Source organism: Dipodomys merriami, unplaced genomic scaffold (assembly GCF_024711535.1).
Source record: "Dipodomys merriami isolate MVZ:Mamm:240054 unplaced genomic scaffold, mDipMer1.0.p SCAF_58, whole genome shotgun sequence".
In the NCBI taxonomy this organism is placed as follows: domain Eukaryota; kingdom Metazoa; phylum Chordata; class Mammalia; order Rodentia; family Heteromyidae; genus Dipodomys; species Dipodomys merriami.
In genome coordinates, this window is record NW_027206157.1 from 6,506,153 (window position 1) to 6,522,885 (window position 16,733).

Below are 16,733 nucleotides of genomic sequence, written 5' to 3' on the forward strand. Positions count from 1 at the left end.
TAGACTCCACTCTAAGAATCCTTTACTTATTTACATTCTCAGGTTTCGATCACCATAGAGCAGCTTTCTCTGAATTCGAAATAAAGAACCCTCAGTGGCGTCACCAATGGTGATGATGGAGATCTGGAGTCATCACTGGACTCCAGAAAGAATGTGAATGTAGAGCAGATAAGGCCATTTGCAGAAAAGACCAAGCAGATTTCGAGTCCTGTGGATGTCCCACTTGTTCTGAACCCTACACATGACGCAGATGAACCTGCAGGTACTCCAGTGGAAGAAGATCCAGAATTTATTCACTTGACTTTCACAGTCTGCCTAGATCAGCTCCAGGTGAGTCAAATCAGGACATGTCTTGGCAAGAAGGATAAACCAGCACTTGTGGGGTTTGAGGAAAATTTCCCCAGTCTGTGTTCAGAAGCACCAATAAGTGATGTCTCAAAGCTTGATTCGGTTGAGGAAAGGGAGTCTGTCCTCACAGAGTATCTGCTGCAGGAAAACCAATCTCCAATGGAGAAATTTGAATATGTCCCTCCCTCAACTCAGGAAGAGAAGCCTTTCTGTAATGAGGTGGTAGATCCCTTTGACTACCCTGACCTAGCATTTCTGCTTATAGGCAACTTATAGGAAGATCTAGTGTTATAGGTTCCTTCTCCCCTCCCTGGGAAAATATCTATTTTACTTTTTGTCATGATTGATGTAAAATGTTTATTTTATTTACTCTTCTAACTCTATTAGAATGTCAATATTTATGTTGTACAATTCTTGAATCCTATATACTGTGGATTTTTTCTTCCTATAATCTGATGACCCAGGCACATGGGTCCTGAGTGGGTTGAAATACCTGTAGCTGTACAAGGGAATCTATTGAATATAGAGGCAACTATTAAATGCATAGGCAGTGGCAAAAGTCCATGCCATGCCTCTAGCTCTAGGACATAGCAGACATAGCAGACCAGACATCCTAGAAAGGTGTTCCTCCTTGATCCTCAAGCTCATAATCTGTCAATTGGGACAAATGCCAGAGTAAATGTAGTGGTACATGGGACTCTCTTCCAACAGTGAATTCAAGTATCATTACACATCCATTGTGCTTCATGCAAACATCTAAGAAAATTTCACCCTAAATAACATCAAAAACCTAGTTTGGGGAGAAAATATTTAACAAGATACATAGGATCCCACAATTCAATGAAAATGAATACACATCAAGAAACCTGTGGGACACAGCAAAAGCATTCCTGAGGGGGCAAATTTATTGCCCTCAGTGTCCACATCAAGAAAATAGAGATGGACTAAGTAAATAATCCCATGTTGTAAACTACTAGAAAAACATGAAAAAAGTGGAACCTAAAGTTACTAGACGGAACCAGATTACCAAATTAAGAGCTGAAATTAATGAGCTAGAGATTAAGAAAATTATAAATAAAATTAATAAAACAAAAAGCTGTTTTTTTTAAAAAAATACATAAAATTGATGGACCTTTGGCAAGATTACTTAAGAGAGGAAACCCAAATTAACAAGATCAGGGATGCCACGGGAAAAATCACAACAAATACCCAAGACATCCAAGCAATTCTAAAGAACTATATCCAGAATCCATACTCTCTAAAGAAAGAAAGAAAGAAAGAAAGAAAGAAAGAAAGAAAGAAAGAAAACCTATCAGAAATGGATGCATTTTTAGAGAAATACAAGTTACCCAATCTGAGCAAAGAACGAATCAATTAAAAAAGCCAATATCTTACAATGAGATAAAGGAAGCAATCAGAAGTTTTCGAACAAGGAAAAGCCCAGGACAAGATGCATTCACTACGGAATTCTGTAAGACTTTTAATGAGGAACTAACACCCATACTCCCCAGCCTCTTCTATGAAATAGAAAAAGAGGGAGCTATCCAAAACTCATTCTACGATGCCAATATCACACTCATCCCCAACCCAAGCAAAGACCCAACAACAGCAACAACAAAAAACTACAGACCAATCTTCTTGATGAACACAGACAAAGATCATTAACAAAATTCTATCCAACAGAATCCAGAAACATATAAAAAAAAACATACATCATGACCAAGTAGGCTTCATTTCAGAGATGCATGGATGGTTTAACCTACATAATTTAATAAATGTAATCCATCATATCAACAGACCCAAGGTCAAGAGCCACATGAGTATCTCCATTGATGCAGAAAAAAGCTTTTGATATGAGACAATATTCATGTTAAAAGCTCTGGGAAAAATAGGAATAGAAGGAACATTCCTTAAAACAATAAAAGCCATATACGACAGACCAACAGCCAATATTATACTTAATGGGGAAAACAACCAATTCTCCTAAAATCAGGAACAAGGCAAGGATTCCCACTTTCTCCACTCTTCTTCAATATACTTCTGGAAACCTTAGCCAGAGCAATAAGGCAAGAAAAAGACATTAAAGGGATCCGCATAGGGAAGGAAGAAGTTAAATTATCTCTTTGGGCAGATGACAGGATACTATACCTCCATGATCCCAAAAACTTCACCCTCAAGCTCTTAGAACTTATAAACTAATTCAGCAAAGTAGCAGGATACAAAATCAACCCACAAAAATCAGTTGCCTTCCTGTACACAAACAATGTACAAGCAGGAAAGGAAATCAAGGAAACGGCCTCATTCACAATACCCCCCCCCAAATAAAATATTTAGGAATTAGCCTAACCAAAGATGCAAAAGAACTGTTTAATTAAAACTATAAAAACTTAAAGAAAGAAATTATAGAGGACACCAGAAAGTGGAAAGACCTTCCCTGTTCTTGGATAGGCAGACAATGTAGTGAAAATGCCAAAATTAATATACAAATTTAATGCAATTCCTATTAAAATCCCAATGATGTACATTGCTGAAATACAGAAAGAAAACAGTCCAAAAATTCATATGGACATCAAAAGAACTAGAATAGCCAAAATAATTCTAGGCAAAAAAGAAAACATGGGAGGGATCTCGATGCCTGACTTCAAACTCTATTATAGATCCATAATGACAAAGACAGCATGGTACTGGCACAAAAACAGACCCCTGAGGGGCTGGGAAGGTGGCTCAGTGGTAGAGCACTTGCTTTGCATGCCTGAGACCCTGAGTTCGATTCCTCAGCACCACATAAGCAAAAAGAAAAAAGCCGGAAGTGGTGCTATGGCTCAAGTGGTAGAGCACTAGCCTTGAGCTGAAGAGCTGAGGGACAGCACCCAGGCCCAGAGTTCAGGCCCCATGACCAGACCCCCCCATAAAAGAAACAGACCCCCAAAGACCAAGGGAATAGAATAGAAGATCCAGAAACAAAACTACATGCCTATAATCAGCTGAAAATGACAAAGGAGCCAAACACATACAGTGGAAGAAGCACAGCCTCTTCAACTACTGGTGCTGGGAAAACTGGGCGGCCACATGCAGAAAACTAAAAGTGGACTCCAGCCTGTCACCATGCACTAACCACTCTTAGGCATCTATCCTGAACAACAGGAACCAGGATACAAGGACATATGCACCTCCATGTTTATTGCAGCACTGTTCACAATAGCCAGGATATGGAAAAAACCCAGATGCTCTCACTACAGATGAATGGATCAAAAAATTGTATTTATATCCAATGGAATATTATGCTGCCATTAGAAAGAATAAAATAATGGCATTCACAGGGAAATGGATAGAACTAGAAGAAATCATGTTGAGTGAGGTAAGCCAAGAGGAAAGAGACAAATGGCACATGGTCTCCCTGATAAGTGGATGTTAAATCCAGAACATACACAGTAAACAAGACTCGAGAAACAAAAGACCCCCACTCATCTAGTCCAATGATTACTAAATGACCCCATGCCGCTGACCACATATGGTATATATGTGCACATCGGAGGGAAACTAGGAGGAGGACACAGAACTAGAGGGAAACGGGAAAACATACAACAGTGGGACCCATCGGCTGCACCGGACATTGATCAAAACAAACCAAGCAACTTAAAGGCAGCGATGGGAGGGAGGAAATGAGTGGGAAAGAGAAAACAGCTGACACTATGCAATATCACTCAATATGGAAGAAATAACTGTATAGTCAAAGCCCATAGAAATCATAAACTTCATGGACCATGATAGGCAATTTGTCCCATGAGTGTTAGAATGTGTTTGTGACTTTAACTAAGCATCACTATCCCAAAATACTTTGAAATTTATGAAATTATGTAATCAATCACAATAAAAAATTTGGAAAAAAGATACATAAGAAATATGAACACTGACATAAAATACATCATAAATAGGAGAAAGAAGACTTGCATAAATGGAAAATGACTTGCCAGGTGTCATGGACCATCTCACTAATTGTAGCTTCTAAAGTGGCATATTCTAAAGATGGAGGTTCAAAGCAGCACCTGCAGACAAATCTTAAAGACCCTTATTCAATGAATCAGTAAAAGTCAGGAACTAGAGGTGTAGCTAAAGTTCTATGTACAAGTGTTGAACAAGAGCCGGGCGCTGGTGGCTCACGCCTGTAATCCTAGCTACTCAGGAGGCTGAGATCTGAGGATCGCGGTTCAAAGCCAGCCCGGGCAGGAGAGACCGTGAGACTCCTATCTCCAATAAACCACCAGAAAACCGGAAGTGGCGCTGTAGCTCAAGTGGTAGAGTGCTCGCCTTGAGCTGAAGAGCTGAGGGACAGCGCCCAGGCCCAGAGTTCAAGCCCCATGACCGACAAAAAAAAAAAAAAAAAAAAAAAAAAAAAAAAAAAAAAAAAGTGTTGAACAAAAAATAAGCAAGAGAGCAAGGTCCTGAGTTCAAATTCCAAGGTGGCATGAAAGATAAATATATCAGAGAAACAAAATTTGGGCAATGGCAATTTTAAACTAAAGAAAAACATATACAGGAAAAAGGAAAAGTACATGTTAATACTGTCCTTGAACAGTTTTTTCTCTTGTCCATAGCTCCAATTTGGGATATTTGTTGTTGTTTTTTTGGAAATAATTTTTGGAAAGGTTTTTCTTCCTCAGGTGGGTTTTGAATTACCGTCCTCAGATCTCTTCTTTCTGTGTAGCGAAAATCACAGATGTGAGTCATCCTCCCCTACTTAACTTCCTCTTGTTTTTGCAGTATCCAATTAGTTTGTTTAGGATTTCTTATAGTCTCTTACACATTTTAGAATGAATTTGCAATTAATTTAAACCCAGGTCACAATCTTGTAAGGAGTATTTTGAATGCAAAGGCAATTTGAAAAGTACTGCTCTTTTAGAAATATTTTATTTTTTTGGGTCCAGTTGTGGGGCCTGAACTCTGGGCCTGGGCACTGTCCCTCAGCTCTTCAGCTCAAGGCTAGCGCTCTACCACTTGAGCCATAGCGCCACTTCTGGCTTTTTTCTTTTTGCTTATGTGGTGCTGAGGAATTGAACCCAGGGCCTCAGGCATGCAATGCAAGCGCTCTACCACTGAGCCAACTTCCCAGCCCTCTTTTAGAAATATTAAGTCCTAGCTGGGCACTGATGACTCACATTTGTTATCCTAGCTTCTAGGAGGCTGAGATCTGAGGATCACAATTCAAAGCCAGCCTGAGCAAGAAAGTCTGTGATATTCTTACTCTAATTAACCACCCCCAAAACCAGATGTGTAGCTGTTGCTTAAAGAAGTAGAGTGCTAGTCTTGAGCAAAAAAGTTCTGGGACGTTGCCCAGGCCATGACTAAAGCTCCACAACTGATAAAAAGTAAAATAAAGTACAATATTGAGTCCTTTAGTCATAGGACAGGGTTATTTTTTCCATTTCAGTGGATCTACTTGAATTTAAAGGCCTTTTTCCATTTCCAAATCACTCATCTTTTTATTGTTGATGTTCTGTGGTGGTCTTGGTGCTTGAATTCAGGATAGGAGCTATCCTTGAGCTTCATTTAGCATGAAGCTAGTACTGTACCACTTGAAATACAGGTCACTTCCAGGTTTTTTGGTGATTAATTGGATCTAGGATGTGGTGCAGGAGGAAGGGGAGTAGAAGGAATGGATTGGGGGTGTCCCTCCTTACCCTGGTGCTTTAGTCATATGAGATGGAAAGTTTGCTGAAAATGGGCAGGTCTCCTGAATTGTCCAAGATGGGTGAATCTGACCCAGCATGGCTCCTGCTGTACTGCACAGGTAGCCTTGACCCAAGAGAGAATTCTGAGGGGTGGCATGAGAATCAAACATGTGAGAGAACTCAGACATGGATCAAAATAGGAAGGTGGTGGGGTAGACATGAAAGGCAGCCCCATGAAAGAGGTAAAGAACAAATACCTGACTCTAGAAGGTGAAGGGGTTATTGGTGCCATCAGGAAGGTTGGGTGAACCCAGGAGGTCATCGGCAATCAGGATGGGTGTTGGGATGATCGACGTGGGGCTATCTAGCAGCCTCGTGGTGGCAGCAGTCTCATTGGCACTGGAAAATCCAGCAAAGCTAAAGCTATGCTGGAGATAGGGAAGGTCTGCAGAAAGGTCCTGGCCAGGGCTCTGTGTTCCTTGGCTTTGTGGATGAAGTGGCAGCAGGGCTCATAGAGGCAAAGGTTGGTGACATGGAAGGTACTAGATCTTGCACTTGGGATGGCAGGCTAGGCTGTGGAGCTTGTGGATGCTGTGCATGAAGTGACACTTGTCTCTATATTTATAGGTGTTTTCTTCAAATTGGAGGAATAGCTAGTTCTTATAGCGACTGGAATTGACCTGCCCCTTTTGGTCTGCTTCTGATTGGGCAGCAGCTGCTCAGCACCTGTGAGAAAGAGCAGTCTCTGAAGCTGCTGTCCCTAGAGTACAAGACTGGGACTGGCTCACCCTTCAGGTTGCTGATGACCTAGCTCTGGTGGAACTTGGTGCTGGGCAGGGTGTAGGCCAAGTGCCTCCAAGGGAAACACCTCAGCAGCAGGAGAGACCACTGCCTTCCTGTCCAGCAAGCAGCCCCTTCTCTGGGAGCTCTGTCATTGAGCATCTTGGCAACCAAAACTTGCATAAAGCTTCTCTCAAGTTGAAAATGGTGGCAGATATGAGTGGGGTAGTCATTGTGGACACTGACAGAGGACAAAGTTGCAGATTTGGTGTCATGAAGGTCCTGATGTGGGGAAGGTGCTTACTCTGCCACTTAGGTCAGGAGTCCCACATGTCTAATCCCAGGGCCCCTCACCTTTCTCACTCTGCCCTCATAGAACTTTAAGTGGATTTTTTTTGTTTTCTTTTTAGATTATAAAATGTCAGTGCATCAAATACAAGGGATTGCTGCATATTAATTGGGTTGCATGTAGTCAGGTTTTTTGTTTGTTTTTCGTAAGTCGTGGGGCTTGAACTCTGGACTTGGGCACTATCCCTGTGCTCTTCAGCTCAAGACGAACATTCTACTGCTTGAGCCATAGCACCACTTCCGGTATTCTAGTGGTTAATTTGAGATAAGTGTCTCACTGACTTTTCTGCTGGGCTGGCTTTGAACTGTGATCCTTAGATCTCAGCCTCCTGAGTAGCTAGAATTACAGGCGTGAGCCACTAGCACCCGGCAAGTAGTCAGTTTTTCATCAGAACAAATACCTGAGAAAAGTATCTTCTGAAGTGAGATTATGTGTGTGGAAGATAGGAAGAAAAATGAGAAAAACTGGAAATGTTGGCAGAGGCTGTAATTTGGGCTTTTGGGGAACAGTGCAAGGATATACATTCAGTGGCACTTTGAAGCAAGGTAGTAAGACCCTCTCAAAAATATTAAATAAAAAAGGGATAGAGGCACAGTTCAAATGTTAGAGCATTGCCTAGTGTGTGTCTGGCCTGGAGTTCACTCCCTAGCCCCAGAGATTTGACTTGGAAGGGGCTAATCTGAGTGTTACATGTAATCAATAGCAGGTTCTCTAGCACTGATCTTTTGATTAAATTGAATTAATGTGTGTGTGTGTGTGTGTGTGTGTGTGTGTGTGTAGGTGGTATGGTGTAAGAGATAGCAACTGAGTTTCAATCTTCTGAAGGTGAATATCTAGTTTTCCCAGCACCATTTTCAGATCCAATTTTTTCTCTGGTAAAAATGGAACAGTATTGATTCAGTTCACTCTAGAAAGATAGAAGCTAGACAGGGACACAAAAGAAATATTTTGGTCCAGTATTCTGTTTAAATACAGAGCTCAAGCTTTTTGTTTTATCTTTTAGTTTTGTGGCGGGCACTCTGCCCCTTGAGCAACACTTTCACTCCCAGCTTTTTCCTGGTGAGTTGATGAGAAGTGTCTCTTGAGTAAGTAATATTATAGGCCTGAGCTTTGGGTACTGAGCTACAAAAGAAAACAAATTTAAATTTTCTAATAGGTTTATTTTTACAGCATAGTTATGGTATAATACAGGTATATCCATATATCCCATACATATTGTGGATTGTTTTCTTGTGCTTTTGTTTTGTTCCAAGGGCTTGAACTCAGGGTCTAGGTGCTATCCCTGAGCTTTTTTGGTCAAGACTGTTGCTTTACCACACTTTGATCCACACTTTGGATCCACACTTTGTGTTCACCCATGGATCAAAGAGAAGGGTTACAAAAATATTTTCTTTTCTTTCTTGCATCTTCCTGAAGGTGTTGGAGAAGAGAAGACCTTTGACAAATGGGGCTATTGGGTATTTGACTTATTGTGAGATGTCTGCTTATCAAATTAAGACATTGTTCAAAGAGCACATTTGAACCAGTCTGTGTTTACATATACAGCATCCAGAAATAATGAAAAACAAAACCAATCAAAAAAGAGAATAATCATTCATTTTCCTGAGTATGAAAACCCAGGAAAATGTTTCTATGCCCTATGAACTTTGACCCCACATGCTATAGCAGGATTATTTTGGTATAGATTTTCTGGCCCCCTTCATCACACATAGCAGGAGGAGTGCAGGAGGAGCAGCTTAGCAGGAAAGCAGCTAGGCAGTGTTGAGATGCAATGCAGGCCCCTTATGGACCCTCTTGATCTAGGTTCTGAAGAGGATGCTTCAAGGTAGGGGCAGTGGGAGTCAACCCCAGAATGGTCAAGCTGAAATCCTGAAAGCCTGTGAACAGCTTTCTATGCCCTGGATTGAGTGAGTTTGCTGATTCTTACATTCATATTCTTCGCCCAATAAACAAACATGGCACCTCAAAGCAGAGTCCTGGGCCTGCCCTAGTCCTTGTGAGTGAAAGGTGCTGGAAGCATAGGAAGCACAGTGATCTAGCAGGCAAATCTGGAGGACTGAAAGGCTATGGAAATGGCAGCCCTGGTTACTCAGAACCAACAGATATCCCTTGCAATGGCCCTGAATTCCAGGAGACTTGGCAGTTTCCTCTCAATTCTGTGACAAGTAGGCTAAAGGCAATTCTGTCTGATGCATGGTGACAAGATGCCTAGAATTACCTATTCAGGCCCTAGGAAAGGCTGGAGTTCCAACTCCAATCTCCACTAATCATAAACCAAGGCCAACCAGCTGTATCAATAAAGCCATGTGTCTCCTTGGATAGTAGTTGGAGCTGGCAACAAGTGTCTCACACCTATAATTCTAGATACTCAAAAGGCTCAGATCTAGGGTTTGCAGAAAAATCTGGACAGAAAAGTCCTGAGACTCATATTTCCAGTTAACTAACAAAAAAACTCAGTGAAACTTTGGCTTAAGAAGTATAGCGCCAAGTGCTATACTTGAGTGAAAAAGCTGAGTGAGAGTGTGAGACTTTTAGTTTAAATCCCAATACTGCTGTTCACACAAGGTGTGTACTTACACACACATGCACATATCTCTGTGCATCACCTCCTTCTGGGATGCAATAATAGATGCTGAGAGTTAGCTCTAGTATCAATATTAACTCATTTCCAGTTTGACGACTGTATTCTACACACAGCAGTAGTGTGAAAGTTTCTCAGAAAATGAGTCCCACCATGTTTACAGTGACTGAGGATGGGCATAGGTGCATCCCTTCTGCTAGCTTTTGAGGGACCTCACTGTGCATCTGTGGACATTGTCTGTTCAGAAAAAAAGCCTCTTCCCACAGTCACCAACAGCCACCAGAATGTGGGGAGAACTGGTCTGAGTAATGATCACAGGATCTTTATTTCATCTTTGTTAGATGTTTTTGCCTCATGTGGAGTCAGGATGTATGGCAAAGATGATTTTAATAGTTTGATGCACAAAGAGATCATTGAACAATTACTGATATTTACCATGTAAGCACAGGGTACCAACAACAACAGTGATTACATATTCTATTGATGATTCTTTGTTTTTGTTGTTGTTGTTCATGGGAATTGAACTTGAGGCCTGGGTACTGTCCCTTGAGATTTTTTTCGCTGAAGGCTGGAGTTCAATCACTTGAGCCACATTTGGCATTTTTGTGGTTATTTGGAGATAATAGTCACTTGGAAGCCTGGAGCTGGATGTTCATCCCTGTAACCTTAATTACTTAGAAGTCTGAGATCTGAGTGTCAAGATTCAAACCACCTGGGCCAGAAAGTCCATGAGAGTCTTACCTCAAGTTACCATCCCCCAAAAGTCAACTGGGATCATCATGTCTCAGCTTCCTGACTATCTTGGATTGCAAGTGTGAGCTATCAGCAGTTTATTTGTAACAAATAAGCAAATAATAAAATAAATAATAATTGTAAAATAAATAATAAATACTATCTCTTTAAATAGTTTTAAAGAGATTTTCATTTTATTTCATGTGGACAATGCATGTTGATCAGTGTTACCCTTTCCATTATTGTCTACCCTCCTTTTGTTTGAACACAGAGTCTCTGTATATTCCATGTGATCTTCTTGTTTCAGTTTCTTGAGTGTTGAGATTATAGGTATGCACCACAATGCTTAGCTTTGTAAGTCTTATTCTCAAACCAAAACAGAATGCCAAGCAATATTTTCCTAGTTTCTGCTGCACTACATTACAAATATGCATTAAGAATGTCAGACTTTTCACACCCTGAAAATGTGGTACACTGACATCACACTGCATACAATATGCATGGTACATGGGGAAGTTAGCCAAGTGGTCTAGGCTAACTTGACACTGAGTCCCATGTAAACCAGGTGTATTCTGATGCTGCTGGGTGAAATATTCAGTAGATGTCTGTTAAATCTGGTTGATCTATGCAGTTGTTCAGATCTGCGGTTTCTCTATTGAGTTTTTGCCGAGTTGATCTATCTAGTGGAATGAGTGGTGTGTTAAAGTCCCCAACAATTAATGTCTTTGGATCTATGTGGGATTTGAGTTAAAATAGTGTTTCTTGGATAAATTTGTGTGCTCTGTTGTTTGGTGTATGGAGATTTATAATTGTAATATCCTCCTGAAGGAGCAATCCCTTAATTAGTATGTAGCGACCTTCTTTATCTCTTCTCACTAATTTTAATTTGAAGTCTATTTTATCTGATATTAGTATTGCAACTCCTGCCTGTTTATGAGGGCCGTTTGCTTGGTAGATTTTGTTCCAGCCTTTCACATTGAAAATGTGTTTGTTTTTAAGGGCAAGGTGTGACTTCTGAAGGCAGCAGATATAAGGATCTTGCTTTTTAATCCAACTAGACAGTCTATGTTACTTAATTGGAGACTTAAGTCTGTTAATGTTGAGAGATAGGACTGAGAGGTATTTGGGAGTTCCTGCCATTTTATCCACCTTCTTGGGGGCTGTGGCAACTAGGTTCTTCCTATGGTTCTTGGATTTTCAGTTTGGTTGAGGTTTCTTGGCCTTTATTGTGGTCTTCTATGTATAGGACATGTTTAAAAATCTTTTATAGGGCTGGTTTGGTGGAGATATATTGTTTCAGTTTTTCTTTGCTATGGAAGGTTTTTATTTGACCTGAGGTTATGAAGGAGAGTTTAGCTGGATACAGTATTCTTGCTTGATAGTTGTTTGTCCTTAGGGCATGGCATACATCATTCCAGGCTCTTCTTGCTTTGATTGTCTCTGCTGAGAAATCTGAGGTGATTCTAATTAGTTTCCCTTTATACGTGATTGATCTTTTCTCCTTGACAACTTTAAGGATCTTTTCCTTGGTCTGAATTCATCCTGTGCAGATTACAACATGATGGTGGGATGTCCTGTTTTGGTCTGGTCTATTTGGAGTACTAAAAGCTTCTTGTGTCTGAATAGGCCTATCTTTTTGCATGTTTGGGAAGTTCTCTGCTAAGATCCTATTAAACAAATTTCCTAGACCATTAACTTCTGTCTCTAGGTGCTCCTCTACAACTATTATCCTCAGATTACGCCTTCTGATGGTGTCTTCAAAATGTTGAATAGATTTACCATATTTCTTGGATTTGTCTTGGATGGTTGAATGTTCTTTCTCTATAATATCTAGGCTGTCTTCAATCCCTGGGATTCGATCTTCTGCATGGTCTAACCTACTATCAAGACTTTCTACTTTGTTTTTCATTTCTTTTCCTTCTAATTGTTTGGCTTTGTTGGGGGTTTGTTATAGATCTTGTATGAACTTCTTTACTTCCTTAATTTGTGTTCAGTGTTTATTCTCAAGTCACTTAGTTGATTGGTTATGGTTTCCCTGGACTCCCATTCCTGGAAGGTGATTTCTGAGGATTGCAGTTCAAAGCCAGTCCTGGCAGGAGCGTCTGTGAGACTCTTATCTCCAATTAACCACCAGAAAACCTGAAAGTTGTGCTGTGGCTCAAGTGGTAAAGTGCACACCTTGAGCTAAAGAACTCAGGGATCGTGCCCATGCCTAGAGCTCAGGGATCATGCCCAGGCCCAGAAATCAAGCCCCACGACCAACAAAAAGAAAAAAAAAAGGAATGAGTTAAATGTTAAATAAATCTGAACTTATTTTAGGTTCTATGAATTCAGGAAATGTTACAATAATGGAAATACATTTTATTTCATAATATCAGGATTTGAGATCAAATGGGTATTATGATTCCTGTTATAGAACAAGATAGATTCAGAGTTAAGAGTGAAAAAATCTGTAGGGTTTAGGAAAACCTGCAATTTATTTCAAGAATTACAAGTCAATTTCAGTTAGGATGACACAAAATGAGGGATTTTCATAAATTATATAATTGGGATACCATTAGGGTCAAGTTTATGGTTAGGATTACAGCCATGACTAGGGTTACAGTGAAGGAGAAAAAAAATGAGGCTCAAATTGAAGGTAAATTTTAGAATAAGCCTGGTAAGAGTTAGAATGTATGTGAACTAGAGTATTGCTATATTAGAATCTACTTACAATCAGCTTATGGTTATACTCAATGTTCCAGTTAAGTTAAGTTTAGGGTTAGAAAATGACTAAGGTATTGGGAAAAAATTGTAACCTATGTTTGGAAGCCTTTTTTGAATCAAGTCAGGATGAGTGAAAATTAGTTTACTTGTGTTAGTGTTGACATATAATTTATATTAAGATAATTTATATTAAGATTAGGGTCAGTATTTTCTTCTGATTATGATTAGTGTTATGAATAGGAATATTTTTAGTATGAAATTGAGTTTTCACTAAAAAGTGGACGCAAAAAATGTGAGATTGAATAGTAACTAGAGCATTATCATTATATTTATTTCTCAGTGATCATTCTTGTAATGATTAATGAGAGTTTTCCAGCCAGGTTTCAGTTGAGAGTTAGCGTTAAGTAATGGACTAGATGATGAGTAAATCTGAAACTGTTTTAGGGTACAGTGGTTCATGAAAAGGTAAGATCAAGGTAAACTACCATATTTTTCCTGATGTGAGAATTTGAGGACACATAATGGTTCATGTTAGGGAACAATATAACTTCAGATGTAGAGTCAGGAAATTTGTGGGAATTAGGGCAAATTGAAATTCATTTCCATAGTGCAAACTGGAGCATTCACTAGAATGAATAAAAACTAGAATATTTTTCTTAAACATTAGAATTGGACTATCATTAGGGTGAAAGTTAGGTTTCCGTTCTAGATGGGCTTAATGTTAGCATTAGGGAAATGGAAAATTTAGGGTCTAATTGAAAGTAAATTTTTGAAAAACAAGTCAAGTTACAATTAGGATGAATGTGAAATAGGAAACTGTTCATAATAGAAGGATTAGGGTATGATTAGTGTGAGGGTTAGCCTGAATGTTCCAGTTAGGGTTCGGGTTAGAAAAATGGCAGGATATTTAAGTAAAACTAAAAACTATTTTGAGAAAGATGAGTTGAATCAAAGATAGGATAAATAAAAACTAATATATTTGTGTGGCTTTTAGAATTCAAAGGCAATTGGTTCTAGAGTTGTGGTTACTTTTCTAATTTATGAACTAATGAATTAAAGGCACAATTCTTTCATTCTTACAAACCAAGACAATCACAATTTGGGGAACAAACTCAATTTTCTACATGAAAATGTGTCTTAAAATATTTTCAAACGTAAATAATAGTGAACAAGGTGTCATTTATTAAAATTAGGTAAGTTGAAGATACAGCTTTCAAAAATATACAAACACATGGGACAGAAGCTCAGACATCTTACCAGAAAAACAGATATTCTACCTGCTCTAGTTGGGAAACTGTGTGTGTGTGTGTGTGTGTGTGTGTGTGTGTGTGTGTGTGTGTGTGTGTGTGTGTGTGTGTGTGTGTGTGTGTGTGTGTATGTGTGTATGTGCGCGTGTGTGCGCGTGTGCGCGTGTGCATGCGTGCATGTGCGAGTGTGCGTGCACCCACCACAGGTCTTCAACTCAGGCCTGGGTTCTGTCATCATCTTATTCAGTGCAAGGATGGCACTAAACCACTTAGCCACAAGTCTTCTTCTGGCTTTTTAGCAGTTAATTTGAGATACATATCACATGGATTTTCCTGTCTGGACTTAATCTTATGATCCCCAGCAATCCTTGGATTAGTGTTACTGTGGGTGTTACCACAAAGTGACAGTTCATTAATCTGGGAACAATATAGAAGTACTTGTGCAAGATACAAAGTAACCAGTTCATTAATTTGGGAGTAACACAGGATCACATTAGATTGCCTTCAAACACATTGTTTCTGATGAGTTTATCTGAACCCCAAGACATAATCAAAACCTATTAGCCACAATGTATGAAGTAGCACATATTTATGGCACAGGATATGTACAATGAATTAAATCCTGAATCAAAAGTCTTTGTTAGTTTTGCTATTTAAAAACAAATCAGAAATAGATGGTCATTGAGATGAAGTCTAGACTGGAGGCCTGTAGTGAGCAGCAGAGCATCTGCATAGTGAGCACAAGGCACTGAGTCCAACTCCCAGGACCATAAAGAAGAGGTAGAAGAAAGTGAAAGTGTAGGAGAAAGAGGAAAGGAAAGGAGGAGAAAGGTGTAAGAGAGGAGGAAAGGCATAGCAGGAGGAAGAAGAGGAGGGGACAGGGAGAAAGTTGAAGGGAAAAGGGATGTAAGAGGGAAACAGGACCCTGGGGAAAAGAAGCAGGAGAGGAGACAGAAGGAGAAAGATAAATGTAATATAACAACAAGAATTGTTGGAAAAAATTTTGCATAAGTGATCTGCATGTGCATGGCAGGATTATTTTTAATCAGTGAGAAAGCTAGCACGGTGACAATATGGGTGATACCTGTTGTTCGGTCATTTTATTTTCTTTCTTCAGTGAGGAGTTCAGAAGAAATCCTGTTTGGTGTTGACAGATATATTCAGGATTTCTTTTTCATGAATTAAACATGGGAAGGAACTATATGCAACCTCCCTTAATTAAAAAAAGAATAGAAACTATATTTATTAGTATTACTGTGCATGAGGAAATCGTGGAGATTTTTGGTTAATTCAGAGGGCTCCATGCAAAAATATACGACAAGAGGGAATTAAAACTGTTTTTAAAGTATAATACATTATCATGGATGAGAAGTTTTAGTGGATGTTTTTCTTTTTCTTTTTCTTTTTGCTAGTTGTTCAGTGCAGCAGCAAGGCTGTACCCTGGAACCCATTCGAAGTCACCACATGAACCTCAATTTCTGTAGTCCCTGTGGGTGTGGGTGCCTCCTCAGGTCACCCGTTGAGAAGTGGGGTCCCCTTCCTTCTGGTGGATGTACAGTGAGGGGATGTGTGTGCATGCTCCCCAGCATTGCCAGATGAGCCCCGCCCATCCTTCCCACCTCCCTTCCCAGTCTCAGTTGCTCCATTTCACTCAGGATCTGGCAGCCATGGGGCTGGAGTTGAATCCACTGCTGCCTTCTCTTCCTCCAGCTGTGCTGGTACTGGTCTGCAGTGGTCTTAGGTGAGAGTGCCATCCCAGGGAGACACCGTTCTGAGGTCACTGCCTGCCCTCATGGGTGTGGGGTGTGGGGACACCATGTTTGTACACTGTACAGTCCACGGGAGAAGGAAGGCTGGGCGGGCAGTCCACCCCTTTGAGGCCAGGCAGCCCAGTCATTTATCAGTCATTTATTTATTGTGAAAACACCATACAGAGGGGTTACAATTACAAGGGCAATGAGTGCATTTCTTTTTTTGGGGGGGGTCCGGTTGTGAGGCCTGAACTCTGGGCTTGGGCGCTGTTCCTCAGTTCTTCAGCTCAAGGCTAGCGCTCTACCACTTGAGCCACAGTGCCACTTCCGGCTTTTTGCTTATGTGGTGCTGAGGAATCGAACCCAGGGCCTCATGCATGCAAGGCAAGCACTCTACCACTGGGCCACCTTCCCAGCCCCAATGAGTACATTTCTTATCAAGCCCTTTCCCATCCTCCTCCCCCCACCACCAAAGTTGTAAAGTTTATTTTTCGACATAACGACTTGTACATCTCCTTGTTGCAATGAGTCCACCTGTATCCCTATTTAAACTATTTGTTTTTGCCCTTC

The 16,733-nt window shown here is 40.3% G+C and overlaps 1 pseudogene; it reads right to left on the reverse strand.

Moving 5' to 3' along the window:
* Window positions 1-6,035: 6,035 nt before the first annotated feature.
* LOC138813045 (mRNA decay activator protein ZFP36L1-like) lies at window positions 6,036-7,030 on the reverse strand (annotated as a pseudogene).
* Window positions 7,031-16,733: the final 9,703 nt, after the last annotated feature.